Source organism: Lampris incognitus, chromosome 9 (assembly GCF_029633865.1).
Source record: "Lampris incognitus isolate fLamInc1 chromosome 9, fLamInc1.hap2, whole genome shotgun sequence".
In the NCBI taxonomy this organism is placed as follows: Eukaryota; Metazoa; Chordata; class Actinopteri; order Lampriformes; family Lampridae; genus Lampris; species Lampris incognitus.
In genome coordinates, this window is record NC_079219.1 from 8,840,289 (window position 1) to 8,853,439 (window position 13,151).

Consider the following 13,151-nt stretch of genomic DNA (forward strand, 5'->3'; position numbering starts at 1 on the left):
GGCATCCTAATCAGATGTCCGAACCACCTCAACTGGCCCCTTTCGATGTGAAGGAGCAGTGGCTCTACTCCGAGCTCCCTCCGGATGTCCAAGCTCCTCACTCTATCTCTAAGGCTGAGCTCAGACAGACACCCTATGGAGGAAACTCATCTCAGCCGCTTGTATCCGCGATTGCACCCTTTTAGTCACTACCCAAAGCTCATGACCATAGGTGAGGGTTGGAACAAAGATTGACTATAAATTGAGAGCTTTGCTCCCGCTCCATCCTATCCTCACTTGTGAACAAGACCCCAAGATACTTGAACTCCTTCAGTTGAGGCAACAACTCATCCCCAGCCCGGAGGGAGCAAGCCACCATTTTCCGGTAGAGAACCATGGCCTCAGACTTGGAGGTGCTGACTCTCATCCCGGGCATTTCCCACTCAGCTGCAAACCGCCCCAGTGCGCGCTGGAGGTCGCGTTCTGATGAAGCCAACAAAACCACATCATCTGTGAAGAGCAGAGATGCAATTAAGAGGTTCCCAAAATGGACACACTCCTCACCTTGGCTGCGCCTTGAGAGCCTGTCCATGAATATCACAAACAGAATCGGAGAAAAGGGACAACCTTGGCGGAGTCCGACACCCACCAAAAATGTTTATTACGGAGAAAAATTATGAACTTTCAACACCATTTTTAAAAAATATTAACTGCCTACAAATAGGTTGGCAACTGGTGTGGCAAGGCCTTTTTTTGAGGGTGGCAGCTGTCACCCCCTGGAACCACCACAGCAAGCTCCCTAGTTCCAAAGTAACAGCTACTTGCATGGCAACTTTTGTCCAGGACTGGTATTAATGTGATGAAGACAGTAAAATGTATTGCAGCTGATAATCTATGCATGTAAAACTTTTTTCCAGCGAATCTCTTAATTATACCGACATTGTTCACAAAAAAGCACTTTTTCAACTTCTTCTTTGAACACTTCTGACTCTGTCTCCGCTGTGCTCACAATGTGCATGATCAGTGAGCTATGCACACAAACTAGTAGAAACCTCTCTTCGCTCAGAGCCGGTTCATTTGGTTCATTTCCTTCAGGCGTGGTGAGATTTCTCACAGGCAGAATTAGACTGAATACAGAGCCTCTGGCAGACAGAGACTGGATTTTTTTTTCCCAGAACGCTTGTTTTACTGATTGCTGACATTATATAATGACAATTTCACCAAATTCTGCCCAAAATAAACGTTCCCTATAGCAGCTTTAATTTGAAGGGTCGAGAGACTGTGTGCTCAGCGAGGACATTGCTTCAACACCTGTGAGGTTTCACATTCTGTCTTTAAGCTGACTGTTGTTACTCAAACATTCATTACCCAGCTATGTTGATCACTCAATTCTGATTGGTCAATTAAAGCATTATGTGGTTATTTCTGACTAGCAGACCGTTGTCAAGCTATGGCCTCATCACCATTTCGCTTCATTCCAAATCATTGTGCTTCATGAAGCCTTATAGGCTAATAATGTGAGCAAGCTAAATATACACAGACGTCCAGAAGCTTGTGGGCCAAAAGAATAATTTTAAATGATTATTTTATGCCAGTTTACTGACTTATCTCAAGGTAAAGCTGTGTAATAAGCAGGATAATCTTCACAGAGGTGAACCCAACTCCACAGCGGTCATTATTTTTCAATAGAAGACCACCTTGAACTGGATCATCTCGTAACTGAATGAAATAAAACCATTAACTGGGCATCTTCATCTACAGAAGATGACAGTCCCATGATGTGTCAGGAAGCCATAGACACTGTATTGTGTTATGCACTACTGTTCTGGTCATAGTGGTGATCAATCACAGTTCATCCAAATTGTGTGGCCATGTGTCACACTATTCATCTGTACGAGCAAGTACCAGTCAGGGTTGTGGAATCTCAAACCAGGGGAGGAGGAAGTAGGGAGGGAGTAAGGATTAGTCACTGAGAGAGGGGAATCGCAAGGGAGGGAAAAACAGTCATGATGGCCAAAAAACAATTGAGCCACGCTTTCCTTTTCACTTTTCCTTTCCTTTTCCTTTTTTCCTAAAGTACATAAACAAGACAAAACAAGGAAAGAAAACAACTTAAGTGAAAGACGAGTGCAGTGTGTTAAGAGCCATGGTAAAAGACAAAAGGTAGTATGTTCAGAGAAAAATTAGGGGGTTTAAAAAGGCGCATCCAGCAATGGCTTGGCTTCGCTACATGTGTCATGACTCATTAAAACAGCTCCCTGCTTTCCAAAGTAATCTAATTCAAAACACCTTACTGCCTGGTAGCCCAAACACAGCATGAAAGCGCCATAAAGCAGCCGCATGCAACAAAACAGCCCTGAACGAATCCAATTCCCGAGCAGCTAACGCAATAGATTTGCATAAAAACCCATGAACGGTGACTTGAGGGCTGGTGCGAAACGGGTAGAAATGGTGATAAAGCTCATTATCAAACAACTGCAACGGGACAAAAATCAATGACAACTAGAGGTAAAGCCATCATCCTCTCAAACCTTGTTTTCCTCAGCCTTCTATTCCCTCTACTCCTTCCTACTTGGGAGCAGATCCAATTGGCCTTCTCGCTCCACATCAGCTGCAGCATTCTTCAACATATCTGCACAGCAGACATAGACATATGGTGACTGATTACCACAGGTTTGTTTGAAGCAAATGAAGCATGGCCAAAAACATTGGGCAAATAGTGAAAAGCTAGCAGTCAGCACAGAAATAATGCAGCACAGACGGGACATTTTCTCTCGATATTTTCCTCTTACTCTGCATTACTGGCCTTTACCAATACTGGTTTAGTTTGCACACACAATTACATGAGTCTGAACGCGCAACCAAATATACTATATTGTCCTGACAGAGTCCAAATCCAACACGATAGTGCACGGGGTGGTATGTAGACATGTATGACGGTGTATAGACGATTAAAATGATTTTACCTTAATCTTCTACCTGATAAAGAACAACCCACAGTACAAAAGGAGGTGGGTGATCAGAACTTACCATTCCACGATGACAAGGGTTGAACTAAAATAAACAACAGTATGTTGTCCTACGCATCTTATGCCTGACAAACCCAGAGGTGCACCTCAGGGAATCATCATGGACTATCTTCGTGCCCTATTTACTGTACAGTATAAATCAGATGTTATCTACCTGTACATGTATGGCGACAGCGATATGCCAGTCAGACGTGTTTCCAACTTTCCCTTCAAAACTGGTTTTAACTCGCACTACCTCCTCCCGTCATCCTGTTTCAGTTCTCAGCGCTCCGTACATGTCAGAACACGTAGATGGACCCACCTCATCTCTAACCGCTCTCATTTCGTCTGCGTAATCTATTTGAGTTTGGAACAAGTGCAAGTTCACTTTTCAGTAATAACCACTAAATGGAGCTGTCTCTTCGTCCTCCAGTAAGAACAAACCCGAGTCCTGTGCTGCATGCGAATGAACCCACACGAGTACAGTCAGACGGGGTTAGTGCTAAGAATGACCTTCCACCGAAGCCCGAATGCCCAAAACCGAACGTCTTATTTTCCATTATAAGAGCACAGCAGGTCTGATGTGTCATCAGCGTGCTAATATGACAGCACAGCGGCAGAACGCATGTGGACAATCAACGCTAGTTTGACACCACTGAGAGGCCGTTGGAGGGCTGCGGTGTGGCAGCGAGCTGCAGCCCAATTCCCCGAATTCAATTTGCACCGTCTCACTGCCACCTGTCAGAAAAGGAGCGGTGGGCGGAGAGGAAGACGGGGGGGAAAAAGAGAAAGGAGAGGTATGTTACAGCACAGTGCTACTCTAACAACTGGCGGAGAGAAAACACCCTGTTAAACTGCCACTGAGAGAGAGAGAGAGACAGCAAGAGAGAGAGAGAGAGAGAGAGAGAAAGCAAGAGATAAAAGAGACAGAGAGACAACGCCACGGTGGAAGGAAACACCTCATCTTATCTCAGTTGGCTGACTCAGAGGACCAAGTGTAAGATAAAGCGAGATGACTATTCATCCAGCAAGCAGCTATTGAAATAGAAAGGAGGAAAAGGAGGAAGCAATGGCTTGCGGTAGAGAAAAAAGAAAGAGAGAGAGGGAGAGAGAGGGAGAGAGAGATCAGGTCAGACCGGAATGTGTTCAGCGAGACTCAGCATTTTGAGTCAGAGTGAGAAAAACAGACTCTCTCCTCACGGCCTTCTTTTTACTCCTTATAAAATGACAGCTGAGGAGAGAGAGCCTCCCGATATCCCCGTGCCGCACACATTGTTAGACTACTGCACCAGACAAACAGGAATAAACACGCGTACACAACACAGAAACACAATTAAGCTCCCAAGTTTGTGGCAACCTGATTAATGGGAATGCTGAGCCTCGCTGAAATTCTGTGCCAGACACGGCACACAAATACACACACATGCACGCACACAGACACTCCATCGCTGTTTAAAGCCTCGGGCGAAGACCGATACTTTTATCCCACTAGCAGACCAGCTCCTTCTTCCAACAGGAAAAAAAAAAAAAAGGCCCCCCTAAAAAGAACCGAATTACACTTCAGAAGACAGTTCGCTGATCCTAACGTTGCCCCTCCGAACCCCCTTCGAGGGAGCAGATGGTGGAGGAGGGAGGTGGGTGACGTCCTCTCCACTCAAGGTGAATGCCGTTGCAACCCGAAATTTATCGAGGTGAAACGGAAAAGGGGGAGAAAAAAAAAAAAAAAGAAGCAGCAGGCTTTGATGTTGCACAGTTATTCTTCTCCTCTCAACTGGCTGCAGCGTTTCAAAGGCTTTGTTACTCGCCGGCAGCCACAATTACTACTGTTGGTATTCCGCATCAGGGGTGTGCTCTCAACTCGGCCGAAAACACATGCAGGTTTGTCAGTTGGAGCAGAGCAGAAAAGAGAGGAGGGGGGGGGGGGAGACTGAGCGAATTCTGGCTTTTGAGGTTTGCGAGTCTCCCATCTTTTATGGGCTTCTTCATCTCCATCCAAAAACGATAACTCGCGAAACTGGAATATGGTAGTGTGACACATGACGAAGCTCGGCGTGCGTCACGGTTGGCCTCGGCTCGGCGCTCATAGGAGCACTGAGGCAACGTCTCACCGTCGTTCAGCCTAACCTATAAAACGACTCGAGTCCCTCGCTGCGAGTAACTGTATGAAAACATACAAGTATAGTTGTTAGAATGCGATACTTGCGGACTTGTGACATTTTTTTTTCCGTCTTTTAACTGTTGGTGCACAGCGATAATGCAAAATGGATCTGGCGGCCTGTCCAGGGTGTCTCCCCGCCTGTCCAGGGTGTCTCCCCGCCTGTCCAGGGTGTCTCCCCGCCTGTCCAGGGTGTCTCCCCGCCTGTCCAGGGTGTCTCCCCGCCTACCGCCCAATGACTGCTGGGATAGGCTCCAGCATCCCCGCGACCCTGAGAGCAGGGTAAGCGGTTTGGATGATGGATAGGATGGACCACTTTTTCTCCCCCAATTGTACTTGGCCAATTACCCCACTCCTCCGAGCCGTCCCGATCGTTGCTCCACCCCCTCCGCCGATCCGGGGAGGGCTACATGCCTCCTCCGATACACGTGGAGCCGCCAGCTGCTTCTTTTCACCTGACAGTGAGGAGTTTTGCCAGGGGGACGTAGCGCATGGGAGGATCATGCTATCCCCCCACCCCCCCCACCCCACCCCCGAACAGGCGCCCCTACCGACCAGAGGAGGCGTTAGTGCAGTGACCAGGACACATCCCCACATCCGGCTTCCCACCCAACAGACACGGCCAACTGCATCGGTAGGGACGCCCGACCAAGCCGGAGGCAACACGGGGATTCGAACTGGCGATCGCCGTGTTGCTAGGCAACGAACTAACCCGCCAGGCTACGGATCCTTCTTAAATTTTCATGATCTCAACCTCTCTGGGGAATACGACCGAAGCGTTTCTGTGCTAATTACGTTTTAATATGCGCTTAATTTTTGTGTTTTTACTCATGTCATTTTTCATCTTGTTTTTTTCCCCCTTTCCATTCCCACTCCTATTCCTACTTTTTCCTCTGCGGTGGTGACTCAAGTTTCCCCACACGGATCATTAAAAGTTTCATCAAAAGTACAAGAACTGAATCCGGCCTTTGATATCCAGCGCTCACACACCATGACACATACCTACATTTCACCAACATCCAATACTTGGGTGTTTACGGGCTTATGCCGAGGAACTTCGTGTGCTATCAAAAGGTACGGGATCCCCCTGACAAGCCTCAATGACAACATCAGCTGCAAAGCCCTCAGCCGCCGACTGCACACCCCCGGCCTGCTCAGACCAGCAACGCTGTGGTTACCGTCCCCGGGCACAGCGAACGCATATGAGCCGACCCGCAGAAGGGGGAAGGAGAGTCGGGGAGAGGAGGCCGGAGAAGGCGAGATTGATGACGACAGGAGGCGGGAAGCTAGACGAATGATCCGGCGCCGCTTCAAAGTGAATGGAGGGCGACCGAAGATGAAGAGAGAAATCATGTTGCAAGTAAGATGAAGATAAAAGAGAGACAGATTGCCAGAATGACCAATTACAGCATCAAAGGTATGCTTGATGTCGGAGAGGAGTTAAGAGTCAGGGACACGGATGGTTCGCCTGAGGATGGGCTGGTGTTTTTGGAGATAGAGACAGGGGGAGGGGGGGGAGCAAATACAGTTCTGCACTGCTTTTACATTAGATTTGAAAACTCCCCCAAGACATTTCCCAGGCAAGTTCAAGAGTATTTCAGATTATCTTCGGAGTCTCACCCTCCCATCGCCTCTCCGACGTCCTCTAAGAGTCACTAAAAAGCCTGCTGCGCAGGTGACCAACCATCAGAGAATTACTGGTGGGAAAACAAACCCAGCCGTCTAGACTACAGGATAAATTAGCTTAGCTTTCAATTGGTTTCAAATGAACTTAAAATGATGCTGTACCTTAGAAAGAGGTAGCAAGTAAGTGTGTCAAGTCCTTGTGCTTATTGAATCCCCCCCCCCCCCACCTCCGGCTTGGCGGTTCCTTTTCTGTGTGTCGAGGGACTTAATTACCGCCGCAACCAAGAAGTCGGCGAAGTTGCTGCCTACCAAACGGATGCCCTGAGAAGACTTCTGTGGACGCTTAAGTCTCATAACAATGATGGCATTGAAAAAAAAAACCATCCCCATTGTTGTACTCTAGTTTCCCAACAATAATGGTCATGCATCACGCTAAGAAGATTGAGCGATTATGCAAAACTTGGAAGGCAGGCATCTGCTACCGACTCATGTTCAGAATTCCAACTCATCCGCCTTTATATCGGGAATTAAAGGCAGAGGCGAAGAAACACAAAGACACGAAGTCACAAAACGCAGCTTCCGCCTCAACAACGACCTGGCTAGAGGACAACAGACTGAGGTCAATAATTAACCAGACTAACCCGTCACATGTTCCTATAAACACTTAGTAAGCTACTCTGTTCACATGCACTGTGTGTGTGTGTGTGTGTGTGGGTGTGGGTTCGAAAAGCTGCACAACAGCAGTACAGCAAGCAAGCAAAATTTTATTTGTACAGCAAAACTGTAAACCTCACTTCCTTTTTTAAACATCAGTCATCGAAAAAAGAAAAAAAAATCTCCAGCACAATCTGACTTTGCAAAATCCTGAGACCAGAACTGACGGAAGACTGAACCTGAAGCAAATAACAAATGGACCTTTCACTGACAGTGCCGGCTAAAGGATAAACCATCGCATTGTGTGTGCGTAACGCTGTGCAAATTAGGCTACGTGCAATCGAACTCATCTTCACCAATGCCCACCAGCACAAACTGGGATCGATACAAAAAAAATCCCACCCCTGCATAATATACTCACATACTACCAGCTGCGTTATCCCACTATGTAATCCACTTCTCCTCGGCTGCTCTGAGAGACAGTTATGCAAGGGCGATGGCCCTCAAGGGACGTTCTGGGAGAACTCGCGTCCAAATGCCCATTAGAGAAGGCTTCAGCGGACCTGTGCTGGCCAAAGTGGGGCTCTCTAACGACACACAGGTCTCCTCCTGACTTAATGTCCCAGCTTCTGCTGCAGAGGAGGAGAGGGAGGGACACTGAGAGAGAATCGCCTTTTATTGCCTCTCTATCAATTGGCAAATACCACAGGCAGCCCCAGCTAACTCCCTCCCAACAGCCAAACCATGCAACAACTCACCCGGACTGCCTCCTCACCCCCCCCCCCAGCCATCACCCCCACCAGTTATACACAGCTACCTTCTTGTTGTTTTTCCAACTGGCGAGACGGGTAGCCCCTCGATCTGTATAGTATAATCACTCACTGAACCCCATTATATAGTCTCCAATCAGCCCCTTTCAGCTCCATCACAAATGTCAACTCAGCGCACACAATCAAACAAGTAGCGCCACCAACACACTAACATTTATACCTCCAAATACCCCAAAGTTTCGCCTTTACATCCCTCTCTCCTTCTCTCTCTCCGTCTGCAAAACAGGACACACCCAAAGTCAAAACTGGTTCACCCTAATGCATGACTAATCATTAACGTAAATCTCTGAACTGGTCTGTCACTGGCGAAATGACGAACTCGGTGTAGCACATGACGGACTGACTGTCAACACCGCTTTAAAACGAGACAATTTGTTTCTTCTGTGTGTTGTGTTTAAAGGTCTTAAAGTGTTTGAGCACGTCTCCGAAAACCTGCAAATGTTTTCTTTACCAGCACGGTTCACATGCTCCGTTGGGTCTCGGGGCTGGTTTCGGTGACTGATTGCTTCCCAGTGGAGGACCCGCTCCACTTACGGCCAGAGGTGCACGCCACAGGGAGGCAGCCCGAGCACTTCCGCCCCATTTGGGGGGGGGTCACCTGCCACGCAGTGAGGTCACGGGGGTTAATAGCTGCGCCCTGTCCCACCTCGGTGTGACAATGGCCACCTGGACGCTGTGAGGTCAGGCTAAACACGGGGCATTTTATTGACCTATTCGTCTAACATCAAGCGTCGTTAAGTCTGTCGTACTTTTAGGGCTTGGCATCCCCTAGGGATTTCCTTTTGTGTTTAACCCTGTCGGTTTTCTCGGCAGACTCTCGGGTGCAGTGTAATGCAAGAAAGTAGGGACTAACATGGCTGTGGATTTACTGGCTAATCACTTACGACAACTTCGGGGGAAAAAACCCATCACTGCCCGTTCAGCTCGCTCACAACTTAAGGGGGGAAGAGGTGGAAACACATAGCACGGAAAACCGTGATCGTTACTGCAAAACAAACCAGGCTGGACAGGCTGGGTGTGGCGGACTGGCTGGGTTTATAGGCCTGGCACTTTGATATCAACCTAAACCGTTGTCAGCAAGCAGACGGAGAATCACGTCTTCTCGTGTTTTATGAGTACAGACTGCACCAAAGTGTTGAACATTTTAAGTTTGTACTACGCACCTCCGTAGCCAGCTATGAGGTCACTGAGGTCTGGGCCTCTGTCAGGACCTTCACACTACGTGTGCCTGTGCCTGTGTATGTGTGTGTGTGTGTGTGTGTGTGAGTGTGAGAGTGTGTGTTTGTGTATGTGTGTATAAACATGATTTTATTTTGTGCACAAAAGTGTTTTGACGTCGTTATACATCCCTCTGCCAGTGCATCCATTAGGCTGATGCCAGAGCCAAGCCTGGGCAGAGTTCTCTGTAAGCTCTCGGGTCGTATCGATCCGCCAAATAAGCCTTAGTTCAGCCAGTTAGAACTTAGCCCACGGTGATAAGCGACCTTGTTTCCCTCACGTCTGATAGTCAAGAGGGATAAGAACAACCAGAGCCTATGGGGCTACCCAGCTCAGTACGTGCTCCTTCACTCATCTGAACTTCCCCCACTATTCAGTTACAATGCGCTACATCACTGTGAACAATTAGGCAAACCACCTAATTAATCAGAACACTTGCCCCAGGTTGTGTGTGTGCGCGCGCGCGCGCGCGTGTGTGTCGACCATAACGATAACGACGTAGATGAATAATCACGGGCAGTCAGATTATGTTGTAGTCGCTTGTTTTATTTACTTAACTTCAGAAACTAGTTAAGAACCCCCCCCCTCCTCCCTCCCACCCCCAAGATAGTTCCAACCATTCGTCCTTACATTCGATTTTCTGTCCGTTGGTTACATTGTGACTCTCAAAGCCGGGATCACGCGTTCTAAAACTCAACATTTCCTGGGGGGGGGGGGGGGGGGTAACCAATGTAAAGCTATAAAATAACCGGCTCCACTTAGGCTTTCTGCACCTCGGATAAAAAAAAAGTGTGCTCCCTGGCTACGGTCCTTTCCTATGAGCCACTTGGTAACATAAACATGTAATACTTCGGCCAAGCAGTCAGAACGGCCGCGCACATGCCATTATGTGGGGGGGGGCATACAAACATGCAAATCGGTGCAACGTTACACCTCGTACGCGCTTCCCAGCCGCCCCGTGGCCGGCGTCCAAAGCAGCCTTCCCGGCTGACAGCGAGACTCGTAGACGCCAAACGATAGGCAGGCAGGCAGGCAGGCAGACAGACAGACAGACAAAGTCTGGCCACTTACAAATAGATGGCCGCAAATATACTTTATGCTAATCTCCCGGCGGCGCGCGGCCCGCTGCTGAGCCGCCGCCGCCGCCGCGCGCGAGAAGTGAGATTCTGATGATGGAAGTCAAACGGAACCGAGTAGCTCGGCGGTTCCGGCGACGCGCCGCCACTTACCTAAGAAGACCCCGGAGAAGTGGCGCACTCCGCCGCCGCCGGCCGCAACTTCTGCCCGCAAACTTTGTACTCGATTCAGTAAATTCGTACTTCTTTTCCGGAGTCCGTCCTTCGGGATTATTCGGCCGCTGAAAGCGCCCGTAAATCCAGCGGTACCGGGAGGGGGGTGGTGTGGTACCGGGCAGCTGTTGCGCCTCGGCGCCGCGTTCGACCTTTTTGTCCAAAACTACAATTAAAACCCCCGAGTTTACTCCGCAGTTCTTGACACAGGCCCACGAGAGCGGATTCCCAACCGACGCCTGAACGCCGACTTGTCAAGTCTTGGGGACTGGGAGCCGCACGCAGCTCCGGGTGGATAAATAAGGAGGAGGTGTCGAGGGCGCCCCCGCTCCCCAAGCCGCTAGCTCGCTCTCTGCGTCGCGCACCGCCCGCCGCCGCGCCGCGCCTCCGACCTCCCTCCGCTCACCGCCGGGCCAACGAACGCCGCCAGGTGCTCATTTACATAACTGCACTGGCTGTGTCCAATCACGGCGCCGAGCAAGGTGCCTGTTTGAATATTCTACGAAGCCACCCTCCAGTCGCGGCCCCCCGTGGGCGGGACTTACGCCTTCACGACGCCGGAGAGTGAAATTCGATGTGAGTCCTCTGGGAGAATGGGATTTTTATCCTCTCGCAGGCGGGGAGGAGAGGAGAGGGGAGAGGAGAGGAGAGGGGAGAGGAGAGGAGAGGAGAGGAGAGGAGAGGAGAGGAGAGGAGGGGAGGGGAGAGGAGAGGAGAGGAGAGGAGAGGAGAGGAGAGGAGAGGAGAGGGAGAGGAGAGGGGAGAGGGAGGAGAGGAGAGGAGAGGAGAGGAGAGGAGAGGAGAGGAGAGGAGAGGAGAGGAGAGGGGAGGAGGGGAGAGGAGAGGGGAGGAGAGGAGAGGAGAGGAGGAGAGGGGAGGGGAGGAGAGGGGAGGAGAGGGGGAGAGGAGAGGGGAGGGGAGAGGAGAGGAGAGGAGGAGAGAGGAGAGGAGGAGAGGGGAGGAGAGGAGAGGGGAGGGGAGAGGAGAGGAGAGGAGAAGAGAGGAGAGAGGAGAGGAGAGGGGAGGAGAGGAGAGGAGAGGAGAGGAGAGGAGAGGGGAGGGGAGGAGAGGAGGGGAGAGGGGAGAGGAGAGGAGAGGAGAGGAGAGGGGAGAGGAGAGGGGAGAGGAGAGGAGAGGAGGGGAGAGAAGAGGGGAGAGGAGAGGAGAGGAGAGGAGAGGAGAGGAGAGGAGAGGAGATTTGGGGGTAATGTGAGAATAAAAAAGACATGTGATCCCGGAGCAGGACGCGGAGTTATTTCACCTTGTTGTTACCCTTGGGTAGCAAAACAATGCCTCCCTGCCTCTAAACTAGCTGGGAGATGAGGCCGGGGGTTGGTTTTGTTTTTTGTTTTTCCGCAAGTGTTGATTTCCAGTTCCAGCACATCGCAGTGTAAACTTATAAACTCCACAGGCGTTTTATCGTCTGTCCTCCGCCTTCACCCCCGCTCGCCCGAGCACTCGGCCGGGGCCTTTCGTTGCAGACCCGCAGGCCTCCTCCAGCGTTGTGTTTAACTCTACTCAACTTTATTACAGAGTGTTGCCACTGTAACTGTACGCCATTACTGCCCGGGGCTACACGGTAATGACTGAGAGATTGAGGGCTTCGCGGAAACACAGCGGTGGCACTAAGAACCCAAAGAGTCGCGTAAATGGGATCCGTTTTTTAGGCAGGGCAGAGGTGAGATACAGGCTTGACGTTTCAAGAAAAAAAGCTGTACCGGAGCACAACAACACATGAAAGTGGCTCCAGTAAGACTTGGGGGAAAAAAACAGACGGAGAGAGTTGCAGGCTGGGCAGCGCCCGTCGGTATGTGTTTGTACTTGCCCTCCTGACAGAGAGGAGGGAAAATTCAGCCGGCGCTCAATCATCAACGTGGGACGATAAAGGTCATTAGCAAACACTGAGCTCCTCCTTGGATAAACGGGGTGGGGGGGGAGTAGTACTGATACACTGCCTACTGGACAGTACCACAAAGTGGCAGGGATGTTGCGTGTGTGCGTGTGTGTGTGCGCGCGCGCGCGTGTGTAAGAAGTGTGAAGTGCATACAATGTCTCATGAGTGCCTTCAAATAGAACTCGTTTGGTTCCAAGTCAAATGTTTTGTGAGGGGTTTTTTTGGGGGGGGGGCTGCGGTGAAGTCATCGAGGTGATAAATTCACGAAATGTATGCAAGATGACAGGCAACAGATCATTTATCATCTCTCAAAATGTTATCTTGTGTACGTGTGTGTGTGTGTGTGTGTTTTGCCTGTGTCTCAATAGGCAAAAATACAATACTGAGAACTAGACACACGTGCACATACTCAGGTCTGCGCACGTGCACATGTGCACATAAACTTATCCATAAATTATCCAAACCGCTTATCCTCACTCAGGGTCGCGGGGGGTCGTC

The 13,151-nt window shown here is 49.9% G+C and overlaps 1 protein-coding gene across 1 annotated transcript in view; it reads right to left on the minus strand.

Annotated features, from left to right (window-relative positions):
• ddr1 (discoidin domain receptor tyrosine kinase 1) overlaps positions 1 to 11,028 on the minus strand; it is a 43,913-nt gene extending 32,885 nt beyond the window's left edge. The window contains exon 1 of the mRNA XM_056285635.1: positions 10,700 to 11,028. The gene's annotated coding sequence lies outside the window, so the exon portion shown is untranslated. The remainder of the gene's footprint in view (positions 1 to 10,699) is intronic.
• Between the last annotated feature and the right edge of the window lie 2,123 nt (positions 11,029 to 13,151).